This window comes from Nicotiana tabacum, chromosome 21, assembly GCF_000715075.1.
Source record: "Nicotiana tabacum cultivar K326 chromosome 21, ASM71507v2, whole genome shotgun sequence".
In the NCBI taxonomy this organism is placed as follows: Eukaryota; Viridiplantae; Streptophyta; class Magnoliopsida; order Solanales; family Solanaceae; genus Nicotiana; species Nicotiana tabacum.
In genome coordinates, this window is record NC_134100.1 from 78,471,586 (window position 1) to 78,490,453 (window position 18,868).

An 18,868-nucleotide genomic window follows, 5' to 3' on the forward strand; every position below is an offset into this window, starting at 1 on the left:
TCCGGAGATGACTGCCATACCATCATCTCACGGCATTCTTTTATGCTGTACATTTTCACCGCCCTGATTAGGCACGCCTTATCAGGAAAAAGCATGCCCTTTGATAGCACTGTTGGTCTAGATTCATCCCACATTGCTGATCGAATTTTGTCAATATCCCTTGTGAGGGCATCCACATCCGGCATACTTGGAAAATGATCAAGGTAGGTAATATGCCTCGAATGAAACGGCACGTGGGACTCGTATACTTTTGGTCTAATGGGAGGTAGAGCATGTTCCCTCGTCAAATCAGGTTCGGCATTCTCTTCCTCCTCAACATCACCCTCATCAAGGAAGGGTGTGTCATCTCCAGACTCATCGGCATTGTTGTCATAATCACTATTCTCTTCCTGACTCTGCGCATCTACCAGATCCCGATTAAATACGCTGTCTTCGGGCAATTGAGTAAGGGCAGGACCATCAAGTTACTCGTTTCACTGCACAACCAAAGAAATAATGAGTTACTCAAATTGGTCCAAACAATACATATAACTTTATATATTCACTTACAAATCATAATGCGTTGATATCCTAGGATGCACATTATCTTGTTGATGCTGACTCCCGGATGGACCGCCATGATCCAACACACCAAAACTCAGCATATTCCAACTCACCGTTGGTTCTTAACTTGTAAAATTCGTATCTGGTCGGTACCCCAGTGGAATATATGAGTGTTAATACAAATACAATACACAAAAATATACATCGTAACACAGTAGGAAAATTGAAGTTTACCTCTCTGCTTGTGGATTATGTATACTAGGGGAGAAATTATTTTCTCGCTCCTCATTCACTCGTGGAGATGAGGTTAGATCCGGCCAAACTCTTTCAGCCGGAACCTGTTCGGCTAAAACTGCTCCAAAATAACCACCCGATGATTTTCCTACTTTGCGCAACCACATTATTACGAACATCTTCAGCCTTGACGTACATTTCCAACATTTTTATCACAATAAATTCCCGGTATTCATTTGAAGTCCTCAAAAAATCTCTCAAAGTTTCATCGTCTTCGATGTTAAACTTAGCATAACAAGCAACTCCTTGCGGAGTCACAGATTATGGATATCTTCCGGTTATTTTAAGATTCACCGAACGTTTGTTCACACTTATTTTTTTACATAACAACGATACCAATGTATCGTACTCCATTGTAAGTGGCAACTTAACATGAGACTGTGGAGATAAACTATAGCTTACTGAGTTATTCACCACCACAACCTCACCCCCCCCCCCAATATAATGAAATCCTAATTCTTCGCTCTTCAGACATTATGACAAAAATGCAAAACGACTAAACAAACAAAAATTTCACAACACTTAGAGTAATTCTGAATAGATTTTTACAAAATCCTTAACGTCCTTCTATAAGGCAAAAACCATTCCGGGGGGTGAATTATTTGAGGTATAGCATCTTAGCTTAAGACGCTATACCCAGTTGAATTATTGTTATGTCAATTAAGTCCAAAAAAATTATTTGTGGGCCCACAATAATACATATAGCGTGTTTTAAAAAAATGCTATATATATAGCGTCGTTTTAAAAGACGCAATACCTAACTGGCCAAACGGTCGTTAAGGTATAACGTCTTTTAAAACGACACTATATATATTTTGGTCACTATGTATTTTTTCACATATTTTTGTTCTTTGAGTCCAAAAATGCATTATTTTGGTTCTGGACTCTTCGGGGGAAACCTTAAGTCAAGCCATCAGAATGATTCATTTAACTAACAATGAAGCATAGTACGAAGCTTTGATTACAGGGTTCGAATTGGCCCGGGGGCTTGACTCCGAAGTCATCGAAATCAAATGTGATTCGTAGTTGGTAGTGAATCAGGTCTACGGAATTTTTGACACCAAAGAAGAATGTATGCAGCAATACGTGGTAAAAGTACAGGCTTTATTGGCACGATTCCGAGAGTGGTCAATTACTCATATCCCGAGGGAATATAACGCGGAAGAAGATGCATTGGCAAATTTGGGCTCATCGACAGAAGTCCAGGGATCGGAATCAGGAATGGTAGTAAAACTGGTGAACTCAGTCTTGGACACAGATAGTTACTATGAGGTGAATTCGAACAGTTTGGTGTGGGACTAGAGAAACGAAATAATCGATTATCTCGAGCATGGAAAGTTGCCCGAAGACCCCAAAGCATCAAGAGCGTTGCACGCCAAAGCTGCACGTTATATCTTCAAAAACTGCCAATTATACAGAAAATCCTTTCAAGGCACATTGTCCCGGTGCTTAGGAGCATCAGAAGCTAACTATATCATGAGAGAAGTCCATGAAGGGATATGTGGCAACCACTCGGGTGCAGATTCTTTGGTGCTGGAATTAGTTCGGGCAGGATATCACTGGCCCCGTATAGAACAAGATGCTAAAAACTTCTTACGAAAATGTGATAAGTGCCAATGTTATGCACCACTAGTACATCAACCGGCAGAATCCCTACATTTGGTTCTGTCCCCATGGTCGTTCATGAAATGGGGGATGGACATCATCGGACCAATACCACCTGCTCACGGAAAGGTAAGGTTTCTTTTAATTTTGACTGACTATTTTCTAAATGGGTGGAAGCAGGTCCTTATCTGAAGATCGAAGAACGCGAAGTGGTCGACTTCTTGTGGAAAAACATAATTTGCAGGTTCGGAATACCAAAAGATATTGCATGCGACAATGGGTCGCAGTTTATCGGTGCATAAGTTACAAAGTTCCTTGAAGATTTGAAGATAAAGAGGATTACCTCTTCACCTTATCATCCGAGCGCAAATGGTCAAGCAGAGTCAACAAACAAAGTGATTATACAAAATCTAAAGAAAATGTTGGAAGCGACAAAAGGCAACTAGCCCGAAGAATTACCTGGGGTTCTATGGTCCTACCGAACAACGGCCAAGTCAAGCGTAGGAGAAAGTAATTTTTCCCTTATGTACGGCGCAGAAGCTTAGATACCGGTGGAAGTAGGGGAACCAACCTTAAGGTATTTCCAGGCAAACAAAGAATCAAACAATGAAGCAATGCTAATCAACTTGGAGCTACTCAAGGAATGCAGGGACTTGGCGCATGTCAGAATCGCGGCTCAAAAGCAGAGAATAGATCGATATTATAATCGAAGAGCCAACCTCCGTTATTTCAAAGTAAGAGACTTGGTCTTGAGAAAGGTAACTCAAAACACACGGGAACTCAACGCGGGCAAGTTAGGCCAAACATGGGAAGGCCCTTACCGGGTTTTCTCTATTACTGGGAAAGGATCATACGAGTTGGAGAACCAAAATGGAGACAAGTTGCCCAACAACTGGAACGTGGCTCACCTCAAAAGATATTACTGCTGACAAACAACAGTCAAACGGAAAGTATGTGCTGCACTCTTTTTCCCTTCGTTCAGTTTTTGTCCCAATTGGGTTTTTCTTACAAGGTTTTTAACGAGGAGGCGACGGAAAGTATACTACAAAGACAGCAGTGATAAGACCTTTCATAACAAGACAAACGAACAAGTTTCCACTCGGGGATGATTAGATCATCTTTTCTTCGATAGCAAATTTCCACGGGAAGTTTAGTTTGCTACCGAATGGAAGTTACCCGACCGTTCACGAACACAAACCACTAGAAGACTGTTAGGTATTCTTTTGCTTGATGGCATGGGTTCCTATGGGGAAACAAGATATGTTGTCGAGTGAAGGATTACCTAGCAATTCATTGGTAGGATCTTCGAAGATACAAGACCTCCAATGTTACAATTCACATTCTTCGCATTCGAACACTGGGGGAATGATATAAGAATATGGCAACACCGAATGCCACGTCAACTGGGGAACGAAAACCCGAGAACATAATACATCATCGGGACCGGGGACTGCGAATCCAGCCCCGTAGTAACAAGTTGTACAAGATAACCACAAGTCATTGGCAATTTCTTTTCTGCATAGCAAAATGCTTATGTACTTTTGAAAATATAAGGAATTAAATGAAATGAAATCCTTTTGTTTTATCTTGTTTCTTGTCTGAACAATGAGTTAATTTTGCATCTAAGTACTTCAAATGTTAGTGCCGTAATGTACAGGAGACGTCCTCTTTAAGAGCACCGTAAACATAAGAGGGCCATCTCTTATAAAAACCCTCACGTTAAAGGGTTGGTTCCTGAAGAATCAATGCCCGGAATCTATAATGCCATCGTGGAAAAATACACCGGAAGCCGCATACGAAAAAGACACAAAAAGCAAACTTGCGCAAATACTCATGGAAACCCTCGCAAAAAAGGGATAATACTCGGAACCAAAATGCCTCGAAGGAAAGGCATCCGAGATTACATAAAGCACGAACAGAACAATATGTGCAAAATACTTGAGCAAGTATGAAAGTTAAAGACTTGCATGAATATTCAAACGAAAGCAAGACTTAAACGATACTTGAGCAAAAATATGTTTTTATTTACAAAGACACAACAAAATGATAAAGGTACAAAATAGAAAAAGAAGGAAAAAGTTAAACTGCAGCATCTCCAGAATCAGGAGGAAGAGAAATATTTGCATCCCTGGGAGTAAAAGATGATTCCATCGATGGCTCAACGTGTTCCCCATCTTGGTCTTTGGCATCATCACTTTCCAACCCCTCTTCAGTTTTCGAAAACTTGGAACATGAATCAGAAGAACTTGGAGCATCAGACTGCTCCGGGAGTCCATTTTTTGCAGCCAACTCAAGCTCTCGGTCATTAGCAATTTAGGCATCAATGTCAATGATACCATTCTTGGCCTCTTCCAAGGTTTTTCTCCATGTACTATACATGGAATAAGTTTTTTCAACAATGAGGGAAGTCGCTCGGCGCTTGAGTTCTTCTTTGATCTGAGTAATTTCGGTGGAAAGGTTTTCCCCGGCGGACCTAGCAGACTTGAGACTAATGTCGAGTTCACGGACAGTTGAACTAAAGAGCCTATTATACTCGATAGTTTTCCTGTATTTCTCTTCTAGCTGGGCATGTTTCGCCACCACAGCAACAAGTTCTTCACTTTTGGAGTTTAAGGCTGCTTCCAAATTAATCACTCTTTCAGCGGAGGCAGCCTCACACTCAGTCGCAGCAAGAATGGTGTCCTGGACTTCAGCCCATGTCACGACCCGAAATTCCCACCTTCGAACCGTGATGGCGCCTAATATTTCACTTGCTAGGCAAGCCAACGTTAGAATAATATTATCCATTTTAAAATAATTTTTAGATTTATTAATAACAAAGAAATAAATGCGAAAGTAAAGTCTGAAATATAGTGAATAATCCATAAAACTAACGATGTCTAAATACCATCCCAGAATTGGTGTCACAAGTGCACGAGCTTCTAGAATAATACAAATAAAGGTCTAGATAAAATAAAGTTATCTGAAAACAAACACACAGCTAAAGTAAAGTAGACGGGGACTTCAGAACTGCGGACGTCGTGCAGTTATACCTCAAGTCTCCTCTAGTAGTTGAAATCCGAGCAATTCTATGGTACTCCGCTGGGACCAACTCCGAAATCTGTACAAGAAGTGCAGAGTACAGTATCAGTACAACCGACCCCATGTACTGGTAAGTGTCGAGCCTAACCTCGACGAAGTAGTGATGAGGCTAAGGCAGGTCACTTAAATTAACATGTACGCAATAATAGTAATAACCACAATAATAGTATTAAATCAGGTAACTCATTTCTAATAGTTGAAGCCAACTCAGCAGTCATAACCAATTATTATTTCAATCAATTTTCGTTGCAGCGTGCAACCCGCTCCCACAACATATTCATTTTTAATCCTCCCATATATTTATTTTAATCAAGTATATATAGACTTTTAAATAAGTCTGTTGCGGCGAACAACCCGATCCCCCAATATGGACTTTTAATAAGTCTATTGCGGCGTGCAACCCGATCCCCCAATATAGACTTTTAATAAGTCTGTTGCGGCGTGCAACCCGATCCCCCAATATATTCATTTCAATCAATTCTGTTGCGGTGTGCAACCCGCTCCTCCAATATATCTATTTACCAATTCTTATAGAAGAAATTGCCCCAATAAATGTAATAATTAATATAAAAATTTTAAGACAACAAGCACACAATAATTATGATTTAATTATGAAACAAACAATGACAAATAGTAATTTATTATGGAAATCATGGAGAAAATAGGCAGTTTACTATTTAATATGCTAAAGGTCAAGTAGCAATTAATGCACATAAATCAAATCAGCATGTAGCTATTATTGCAGGAATTCAAGAATTAATATTTGACAAAGAATATGAGAGAAACAATTATCATAACAATTAATTCGTGTATTAAAACAAATTTATGATTTTTAAATAATTATGCAAACAATTAATTTGACGATTTATAGACACTCGTCACCTCGTCTATACGTCGTTCACATGCATTTCACATAACAAATAATTTAAGGGTTCTATTCCATCAAGTCAAGGTTAACCACGACACTTACCTCGCTTTGCAATTTCAATCAATTATTTGACCACGGCTTTTCCTTTTGAATTTGTCTCCAAAAGCGTCAAATCTATTCACAAATAATTCGATATACTCAATACGAATCATAGGAATTAATTCCATATGAATTTACTAATTTTTCGGATAAAATCCGAAATTCACTTTAAAAATTGACAAAGGGGCCCACGTCTCAAATCTCGAAAAATACTTACGAAATCCGAACACCCATTTCGAGACGAGTCCAATCATACAAAAAATATCAAATTCCGATGTCAAATGGACCTTCAAATCTTAAATTTTTATTTTTGGAAGATTTTATAAAAATCTGATTTTTCTCCCAAACTTTCATGGATTCATGATGTAAATGAGCATGGAATAATGAAATATAATCAATATAGGATAAGTAACACTTACTCTAATATTTTCCCGTGAAAATTGCCCAAGAATCGCCTGACCCGAGCTCAAAAATGGAAAATGATTGAAAATGGGACGAATCCCATTTTCCAGAACATAAGTTCTGTTTCTCGGATTTTTACTCATCATGATTGCGGAAATTCGTTCGCGATCGCGTACAATACTATGCGATCTCATAGTATAAATTTTCATCCGTGCTCAACAAGCCTTCGCGATTGCGATTAAGGAAACTAGAACTGGAAATACCAGATTTTTCCAAAGTTTCAAAACACCCGTAGCCTATCCGAAACTCACCCGAGCTCTCAGGGCTCCAAACCAAACATACACACAAGTCCTAAAATATCATACGAACTTTCTCGCGCGATCAAATCGCCAAAATAACACCTAGAACTACGAATTGAATACCAAATCAAATGAAATTTTCAAAAAAACTTTAAAACAAATATTTTTTACAACCGGACGTCCGAATCACGTCAAATCAACTCCGTTTCTCACCAATTTCGGCAGACAAGTCATAAATATTATAGTGGACCTATACCGGGCTCCGAAACCAAAATACAGACCCGGTGTCAATAAATCCAATATCAGTAAATTCTTAAAAATCATTAAGCTTTCAAACTTTTAATGTTTCATCAAAATTCCATATCTTGGGCTAGGGACCTCGGAATTCGATTCCGAGCATACGCACAAGTCCCAAATCACGATACGGACCTACCGGAATTGTCAAAACACTGATCTGAGTCCGTTTTCTCAAAATATTGATCAAAGTCAACTCAGTTAAGTTTTAAAGCTCTATTTCACATTTTAATCCATTTTTCATACAAAAACATTCCGGAAAATTATATGGACTGCGCATGCAAGTCGAGAAATGATAAATAGTGCTTTTCGAGGTCTTAGAATACATAATTACTTATTGAGTTTAAATATGACACTTTGGGTCATCACATTCTTCACCTCTAAAACAAACGTTCGTCCTCGAACGGAGTTAGAAAAAGTACCTGAGTTGGAGAAAAGATGTGGATATTTACTCCGCATGTCTGACTCGGACTCCCAGGTAGATGCCTCTACCGGCTGACCTCTCCATTGTACCCAAACTGAAGGATAACTCTTAGACCTTAACTGTCGGACCTGCCGGGCTAAAATAGCCACCGGCTCCTCCTCGTAAGTCAAATCTTTGTCCAATTGGACTGAACTAAAATTTAACACATGGGACGGATCACCATGATATTTCTGGAGCATAGACACATGGAACACCGTATGAACTGCTATAAACTAGGTGGTAATGCAAGCATGTAGGCTACTTGACCCACCCTTTCAAGAATTGCAAAGGGTCCGATATACCTAGGGCTCAACTTGCCCTTCTTTCCGAACCTCATTACACCTTTCATAGGTGAAACCCGGAGCAATATTCTTTCTCCAACCATGAATGCAATATCACGAACTTTACGGTCGGCATAACTCTTTTGCCTAGACTGAGTTGTGCGAAGTCGATTCTGAATAATCTTGACCTTATCCAAGGCATCATGTACCAAATCGGTACCTAACAACCAAGCCTCTCCCGGTTCAAACCAGCCAACTGGCGAACGGAATTGCCTTCCATATAATGCCTCATATGGAGCCATCTGAATGCTCTACTGGTAGCTAATATTATAAGCAAACTCCGCAAGTGGCAAGAACTGATCCCAAGTACCTCCAAAGTCCATAACACAAGCGCAAAGCATATCTTCAATATCTTAATGGTGAGCTCTGACTGTCCGTCTGTCTGTGGATGAAATGTTGTACTCAACTCAACCCACGTGCCTAACTCACATTGTACAGCCCTCCAGAAGTGTGAGGTAAACTGCATACCTCGATCTGAAATAATAGACACGGGCACACCGTCAAGGCGGACAATCTCACGAATGTAAATTTTAGCTAACCTTTCTGAAGAATAGGTAACTTCCACTGGAATGAAATGTGCTGAATTGGTTAACCTGTCCATAATGACCCAAACTGCGTCAAATTTTCTCTGAGTCTGTGGGAATCCAACAACAAAATTTATAGTGATACGCTCCCATTTCCACTCAAGAATTTCTAACTTCTGAAGCAAACCACTAGGTTTCTGATGCTCGTACTTAACTTGCTGACAATTCAGACACTGAGCTACATATGCAACTATATCCTTTTTCATTCTCCTCCACCAATAATGTTGCCGCAAATCTTGATATATTTTGGCGGTACCTGGATGAATAGAATACCTGGAACTGTGTGCCTCTTCAAGAATTAATTCATGAAGCCCATCAATATTAGGCACACAAATACGACCCTGCATTCGTAGAACTTCATCTTTCCCTACAAAAACTTGTTTGGCATTACTGTGCCACACCATGTCCTTAAGGACAAGTAAATGAGGATCATCATACTGCCGCTCTCTGATGTGCTCATATAAAGAAGACTGATCGACTGTGCAAGCTAGAACCCGACTGGGTTCTGAAACATCTAACCTCACGAACTGATTAGGCAAGGTCTGAACATCTACGGCTAATGGCCTCTCACTAACCGGAATATACACAAGACTGCCCATACTCACAGCCTTTCTACTCAAAGCATCGGCCACCACATTGGCCTTTCCGGGGTGATACAAAATGGTGATATCATAGTCTTTCAACAATTCCAACCATCTTCTCTGCCTCAAATTAAGATCTTTTTGTTTGAACAGATACTGAAGGCTACGATGATCAGTAAATACCTCACACGAGACACCGTAGAGATAATGCCTCAAAATCTTTAGTGCCTGAATAATGGTTGCCAATTCTAAGTCATGAACAGGATAATTCTTCTTGTGAACTTTCAACTGTCGCGACGCATATGCAATCACCCTTCCATCTTGCATTAATACTATACCAAGCCCAATGTGAGATGCGTCACAATATACCGTATACGATCCTGAACCTGTGGGTAATACCAACTCTGGCGTCGTAGTCAAAGAGGTCTTAAGCTTTTGAAAGCTCAACTCATACTCGTCTGACCATATGAATGGGACAGCTTTCTGGGTCAGTCTGGTCAATGGGCTTGCTATAGATGAAAACCCTTCCACGAACTGACTATAGTAACCTGCTAAACCCAGGAAACTACGCATCTCTGTAACTGAAGTAGGTCTAGGCCAATTCTGAACATCCTCTATCTTCTTAGGATCCACCTTTATGCCTTTTGCCGATACAACATGCCCCAAAAAGGCAACTGTGTCTAACCAAAACTCACATTTTGAAAATTTGGCATATAACTGATTATTCTTCAAAGTATGAAGCACACTCTGAAGATGCTGCTCATGCTCCTCTCGACTGCTGGAGTAAATCAAGATATCATCAATAAATACAACCATAAAAGAATCCAAATAGGTCTTGAACACCTGATTCATCAAATCCATAAATGCTGCAGGGGCATTTGTCAATCCAAATGACATCACTAGGAATTCGCAATGCCCATACCGAGTTCGGAAAGTTATTTTAGGGACATCAGATGCCCTAATCTTCAACTGATGGTAACCAGACTTTCAAATCAATCTTCGAAAATACCTTGGCACCCTGAAGCTGATCAAATAAGTCATTAATTCTTGGCAACGGATATTTGTTTTTGATAGTGGCCTTGTTCAACTGTCGATAATCTATACACATCAGCATAGAGCCATATTTCTTCTTTACAAATAGTATTGGTGCACCCCAGGGCGAGACCCTAGGTCTAATGAATCCCTGATCAAGAAAGTCTTGTAACTCCTCATTCAATTTTTTCAACTCCGGCGGGGCCATACGGTATGGTGGGATAGAAATGGGCTGAGTGCCCGGAGCAAAATCAATACAGAAGTCAATATCTCTATTGGGTGGCATTCCCGGCAAATCTGCAGAAAATATTTCTGGAAATTCATGCACCACTGGTACTGAGTCCATAGAAGGAACATCCATGCTGGGATCGCGAATATAAGCCAAATACGCTAGACACCCTTTCTCGACCATACACTGAGCTTTCATATAAGAAATAACCTTGCTGGCAGAATGGCCAGAAGTTCCTTTCCACTCTAACTGAGGTAACCTTGGCATGGCTAGGGTCACTGTCGTGGCATGGCAATCCAATATAGCATGATAAGGTGACAGCCAATCCATACCCAAGATGACATCAAAATCTACCATATCAAGAAATAGAAGATCCACACTAGTCTTAAGACTATCAATAGTAACCACACACGAACGATAGACATTATCTACTATAACAGAGTCTCCCACCGGTGTAGATACACACATATATGCACTCAGAGAATCACAAGGCACAACCAAATATGAAGCAAAATAGGAGGACACATAGGAATAAGTATATTCTGGATCAAATAGAACTGAAGCATCTCTATGGAAAACTGAAATAATACCTGTGATCACAGCATCAGATGACTCGGCCTCAGGCCTAGCTGGAAAAGCATAAAATCGGGGGTGAGCCCTACCATTCTGAATTGCGTCCCTAGGATGGCTTCTAGCTGGCTGGCCTCCACCTCTAACGGTCTGACCTCTACCTCTAATGGCCTGACCTCTACCTCTATCTAGATGAGCAGGCGGTGAAGCAACCAGTGCCGGTATGACGGCACGAGAATCCTGCCAAGATCTATTACTCACCAACCTAGGGCAATACCTCCTGATGTGACCAATGTTCCCGCACTCATAACACCCATCCTGATGTCGGCTGCTGTTACTGCTGACCCGAACGGGCCGAATAACCATTGTAGTGACTCTGGAGTGGTGGTGCACTGATAGGAGCTGAATGTGCAATAAATGTTGGCTGCCCAGAGTAAGGCATAATAGGATCGTGACTCCCTGAAGCACCGGGAGATGCATGAAGTGCTGAATGAAATGGTCTGGGAGGATAACCCCTACCAAAATTACCCCTGCCTCCAGGCGAGGCACCACTAAAATTACTGAACTGACGAGGCCTCTTATCAGACCTCTGCCCTCTCTCCTGTGCAAGAACCATCTCGATCATCCCCGTGATATTAGTAGTTGCCTGAAAAGAAATCTCGCCTCCGATTTCCTTGGCCACCTGAAGACTGATAGGGTGAGTGAGTCCCTCAATAAATCTCCTCACTCTCTCTCCCTCAGTAGGTAGTAAAAGGAGAGCATGACAGGGCCAAATCCACAAAACAGAACTCATACTGAGTAACAGTCATACTTCCCTGCTGTAGACGCTCAAATTGCTAGCGGTAATCCTATCTCAGTGTGATAGGAAGGAACTTCTTCAGAAATAGTTGAGAGAACTGCTCCCAAGTAAGTGCAGGCGATCCGACTGGTCTGGTCAATGTATAATCTCTCCACCACTTCTTGGCGAAACCCGTTATCTGAAATACAGCAAAATCAACCCCATTGGTCTCAACTATACCCATGTTCCGCAGCACCTCATGGCAGCGTTCAAGATAATCATGTGGGTCCTCAGAAGGTGTACCACTGAAGTGAACTGGAAAGATCTTAGTGAACTTATCCAGTCTCAATAAGGCCTCAAAAGACATGGCGGGCCTATCACCAGTCTGTGCCGCAACAACTAGCTAAACTATCCCAACTGGCGGGGCTACTGGAGCCTAATTCTGGGGAGCCATCTGCTCCAGAGCGGGAGTAGTGGGAGTTTGTGATCCTCCCCCAGCCTGTGAGACGGCCGGTGCCACTGGAAATGTACGATTTTGGGCCACACCCTCCATAAGACTCACCAAACGGACTAGAGGGTCCTGAAGTACTAGAGTAGCTATGAATCCTTTCGGAACCTGAACTGGTCTGACTGGTACATTCTAAACTGGAACCTCGCCTGAAGATCCACCCGAGGTTCTACAACAGGTGCAGCTGCCCGAGATCTAAATTGAGCTCTACCTCTGTCTCTGTCTCTGCCTCGGCCTCTAGCACGACCTCGGCCTCGATATCTACCCCTGGCCATAGTTGCCACCGGGGGCTCTAGTCCCTGTCCATCAGTAAATGTATTACGTATTCTCACCATCTGTGAGAGAATAAGAGTAGAATGGTTCAATCATCGATGATAGAATAAAATTGCACGATAGAATAAGAAAGAAGTGATATTGTTCCTAAACTTTATAGCCTCTGAGAGATAAGTACAGACATCTCCATACCGATCCTTCAGACTCTACTAAGCTTGCTCATGACTCATGAGACCTATGTAACCTAGCGCTCTGATACCAACTGTCACGACCCGAAATTCTCACCTTCGGACCGTGATGGCGCCTAACATTTCACTTGTTAGGCAAGCCAACGTTAAAATAATATTATCCATGTTAAAACAATTTTTAAATTTATTAATAACAAAGAAACAAATGCGGAAGTAAAGTATGAAATGTAGTGAATAATCCATAAAAATAACGGTGTCTAAATACCATCCCAGAATAATACAAATAAAGGTCTAGATAAAATAAAGTTGTCTGAAAATAAACACACAGCTAAAGTAAAGTAGACGGGGACTTCAGAACTGCGAACGCCGTGCAGTTATACCTCAAGTCTCCTCTGGTAGTTGAAATTCGAGCAATTCTATGGTACTCCGCTGGGACCAACTCCGAAATCTGTACAAGAAGTGTAGAGTACAGTATCAGTACAACCGACCCCATGCACCTATAAGTGTCGAGCCTAACCTCGACGAAGTAGTGACGAGGCTAAGGCAGGTCACTTACATTAACATGTACGCAATAATAGTAATAACCACAATAATAGTATTAAATCAGGTAACTCATTTCTAATAGTTGAAGCCAACTCAGCAGTCATAACCAATTATTATTTCAATCAATTTCCGTTGCAGCGTGCAACCTACTCCCACAACATATTCATTGTCAATCCTCTCATATATTTATTTTAATCAAGTATATATAGACTTTTAAATAAGTCTGTTGCGGCGAATAACTCGATCCCCCCAATATGGACTTTTAAATAAGTCTGTTGCGGCGTGCAACCCGATCCCCCAATATGGACTTTTAATAAGTCCGTTGTGGTGTGCAACCCGATCCCCTAATATATTCAATTCAATCAATTATGTTGCGGCGTGCAACCCGCTCCTCCAATATATCCATTTACCAATTCTTATAGAAGAAATTGTCCGAATAAATGCAACAATTAATATAAAAAATTTATGACAACAAGCATACAGTAATTATGATTTAATTATGAAACAAACAATGACAAATAGCAATTTATTATGGTAATTAGGGAAAAAATAGGCAGTTTACTATTTAATATGCTAAAGGTCAAGTAACAATTAATGCACATAAATCAAATCAGCATGTAGCAATTATTGCAGGAATTCAAGAATTAATATTTGACAAAGAATACGAGAGAAACAAGTATCATAACAATTAATTCGTGTATTAAAACAAATTTAGGATTTTCAAATAATTATGCAAATAATTAATTTGATGATGTATAGACACTCGTCACCTCGCCTATACGTCGTTCACATGCATTTCATATAACAAATAATTTAAGGGTTCTATTCCCTCAAGTCAAGGTTAACCACGACACTTACCTCGCTTTGCAATTTTAATCAATTATTCGACCACGACTTTTCCTTTTGAATTTTTCTCTAAAAGCGTCAAATCTATTCACAAATAATTTGATATACTCAATACAAATCATAGGAATTAATTCCATATGAATTTACTAACTTTCCGGATAAAATCCGAAATTCACTTTAAAAATTGACAGTGGGGTCCTCGTCTCAAATCTCGGAAAAACTTACGAAATCCGAACACCCATTCTGAGACGAGTCCAATCATACAAAAAAAATCAAATTCCGATGTCAAATGGACCTTCAAATCTTAAATTTTTATTTTTGGAAGATTTTATAAAAATCTGATTTTTCTCCCAAACTTTCACGGATTCATGATATAAATGAGCATGGAATCATGAAATTTAATCAATATTGGATAAGGAACACTTACCCCAATATTTTCCCGTAAAAATTGCCCAAGAATCGCCTTACCCGAGCTCAAAAATGGAAAATGGTTGAAAATGGGACGAATCCCATTTTCTAGAACTTAAGTTTTGTTTCTCGAATTTTTACTCATCGCGATCGCGGAAATTCGTCCGCGATCGCGTAGAACAACTTTTTCCCATGTTTGTTTAACTCTACGCGATCGAGTAAATGGCCATGCGATCGCAAAGAATATTTTCTCAACCTTACGCAATCGCGTACAGGCTTATGCGATCGCGTAGCACAATTTCAGTGATTCAGCTTCTGCCTCATTCCTTCTACGCGATCGCAGCTTGGCCCTAGCGTTCACAGTGCCTTAGCTTTTCCAACTGTGCGATCGCGTACAATACTATGCGATCGCATAGTACAAATTTTCATTCGTGCTCAACAAGCCTTCGCGATCGCGATTAAGGAAACCAGAACTAGAAATACCAGATTTTTTCAAAAGTTTCAAAACACTCGTAGCTTATATGAAACTCACCTGAGCCCTCGGGGCTCCAAACCAAACATGCACACAAGTCCTAAAATATCATACGAACTTGTTGCGCGATCAAATCGCCAAAATAACACCTAAAACTATGAATTAAACACCAAATCGAATGAAATTTTCAAGAAAACTTTAAAACTTATATTTTCACAACCGAACATTCGAATCACGTCAAATCAACTCCGTTTCTCACCAATTTCGGCAGACAAGTCATAAATATTATAGTGGACCTATACCGGGCTTCGGAACCAAAATATGGACCAGGTGTCAATAAATCCAACATCAGTAAATTCTTAAAAATCATTAAGCTTTTAAACTTTTAATTTTTCATCAAAATTCCATATCTCGAGTTAGGGACCTCGGAATTCGATTCCAGGCATACGCTCAAGTCCCAAATCACGATACGGACCTACCGGAATTGTCAAAACACTGATCCAAGTCCGTTTGCTCAAAATGTTGACCAAAGTCAACTCGATTGAGTTTTAAAGCTCTATATCACATTTTAATCCATTTTTCACACAAAACTTTTCAAAAAATTATATGGATTGCGCATGCAAGTCGAGGAATGATAAATAGTGATTTTCGAGGCCTTAGAACACAGAATTACTTACTAAATTTAAAGATGACATTTTGGGTCATCACAACCCATTTAGCCTTGGCTTCATCAAATCTAACCGTCAGCGGGCCAACTTCTTGGCTGAGGGTTATCACTTCTTGCTCACTTTGCTGTAAACGAGCTTCCAAAACATCAGCCTTCGTGGCTCTCGTTTCCAGTTCTGAGAGACGGAGAATGGTTTGGTCCCGTTCTAAGAAAAGCTGATCCTGTTCAGAAGTAAGTCCTTCCTTCTCACGAATCAACCTTTGAAGGCCTTCAGAAGCATGAAAGTTGGTCTGTAAAACAAGAAGAGGTAAAACTCAAAATACATTCATTCAAAAGCAGGGGAAATAACAGAGGAAGAAAGAAACGTAGCGGTGCGGCATTATGTATAGCATTGTTCAACAAACACTCTCCCGAGAGTGTTTGAATCCTTTCCCAATCCTTCTCTGAAACCAAAGGCTTCAGATAGTTAGCAAGCTCCACTGGCCGGGAAAGAAGATTGTACTCGATAGAGACCGAAAGAGTAACATTCCTCCTTTTCTGAGGATCTTCAGATGGGGCAGCATAATTTCGCCCCAAATTCCCATGAACTAGGGACTGTGGAGGAGGGATACCTTCTTTATGGTCAGGTGCGGACGATGGAGATGATATTGCTGGTGGAAGAGTGGATGAATATAGAAGTAATGTAGCAGTTGCTGGTGTTGGAGAAGGTGGTGATGAAGCTGATGGGGTAGAAGAATGAGAAACAGCTACGTCAAAAGCAGCACTGGATGTTGGGTGCTCGCCAACCGAAGACGGCAAGGACTCGGTACTCTGCTCACAGTACCAGGCACAACAATTGGGGCCCGAAAATGGGAGTTGGCATTATCTACCAAATCAAATTCTCCCCAAAGTGCCAAGACATCATCCTCGGTTGGTATGAATGTCTCAGCAGGTTGAGCATCCTGTTGAGATGATAAGGATTGTCGCCTCCAATGAAGAGAAGCTCCCTCATCACTAGCTTCTTCATCATCATCAATCATCACAGTGTCTATGACCGGCCCGAAAGGAGGACTAGGTATCATCGTCACCGGAGATAGCTCGGGGACAGCAGTCTTCACCCGCTTATTATTTTCGCCGGTCGTAGAGGAACGTCTTCTCTTTGGTTGCTTGTTCTCTAGCCGGGGACTCTGTGAAGAAACGTTTGTGCCCGAAGCAGGCCCGGAGATGCCTGTTCGAGTAAGTGCTTCCTGAAGCAGCCTCACTACAGTAGTAGGGTCAGCCAAAACGTCCTCCTCGGGGACAGTAACAGAGCCCGCAGGTAAACTTAATTTCATAAACAAGTCAGAAGAGTTCAATCAATATGCAAAGCAGAGAAATATGGAAGCGAGTTAAGTTCAAATTACCGTAATTTTTGGTCATCCACCCGTACTTAAGGGTCAGTTCTTTCCATAAACGAGTCTCGGGCGTCGTAACATCTAAGATCTTCTGAACCCACCGGCCCAAGCCTTCTACCACCGGTGGGATCCATCGAGTCATTGTAACATACGAAGGTTGAAGGATCAATACATCCATGAGAGAATATTAAGTAAGAGAAAATATATTTTAAAAAAATCTTACGAGTACGATTCCAAGCTCTCGGAAGGGATGATGTCGTTGACGGAATGATGTTATTAGTGGCAGTTGCAACGTACCGTTCCGTCCACCCACGGTCGTTGTCATCATCCATGCTAGTCAACAGATCATGGTGGCTACGTTTGCAGAGGTTTATCATACCTCCCCGAAAAATCTTGGGGAGTAAAGGTTCATCATACGAGCTAATGATAGCTCTTCCCCAGTTTCCTGACACATGCGTCGAAGGCAGGCAACCGTCCTCCATACTGAAGGGCTTAGCTGTGCCAAGTACACTTGGTAGCGAAGGCAAAATTCAGCAATCACGGAATCAAGCTCTCCCGCTCAAAGAAAAAGCATCCAAAGTAAAGGGATACGTGTAAAAGTATGTAAAACCTTCCTTGGGAAGGTTCACTCGCTCCGATAGATCGGGAGCGATGATATCCAATTCATGGCAACGGCAATCTTCCTTCATAACGGGAATTCTGGAAGGACGAATGGAAGAAGGGTACCTGCTAACAGCCCATGTACGAGGGTTAGCAGAAGGGAATTTCTCCTCAAAATCCTTTGCGGTATTGAGTCTTTTTGGTATGATGGAATCTACGGTTGGAGCGACAAAGTCATCTGTTTTGTTTTTGCCTTTCGAAGAACCAGTACGTTTTGAGGAGGAATCCATCGAAAAAGAGAAAGGGTTTTTGTTTGAAGAAGATGAAGACTCAGTAGGCGAAATGAGATGAAAGAAGTTGGAATGCAAGGGGGGAAGTTGATACGTATAAGTAAAAAATTTGGCGGCTAAATCCTTGGCTAAGATTACCTCGATAATCGGCAAAAGGCGAGCTAAATCATGGGAAGACACGTGTTCGGAGCATTAAATGCGGAGAGACAGACGTCTAATCAACCGTTAGTGGCCTTCAAAAGGAATTATAGTAATTTCCGCCAAAAGAGTGTTTCTACCAACATCCCGGTAACACAAAGTAATGTAATCGGAAAGCAGAGAAACTATCTGTATAGGAAAAAATATGGCATGACACGTGGCCGCTTAAAGGAAGGACATGTGGAACACAAGATGGAGATGGCCACTGAACAAAGCTATTCCGCTTGTCACCGGAAGGAATAAAGATCATAAAAGGAGTAGTAAATACTTTGCGTCCGGTAACATTAATACAAAATATTTTGCAGCATTAAGGATGATGGCACGTTACAAGGAATTTGGCATTTATGTCTAACGTTACATCTTCATCAATGGCCCTCATAATTGACATTAAAGAAGGGCATGATCCTAGGATTCCTTCCCTAGACATAGCTATAAATAG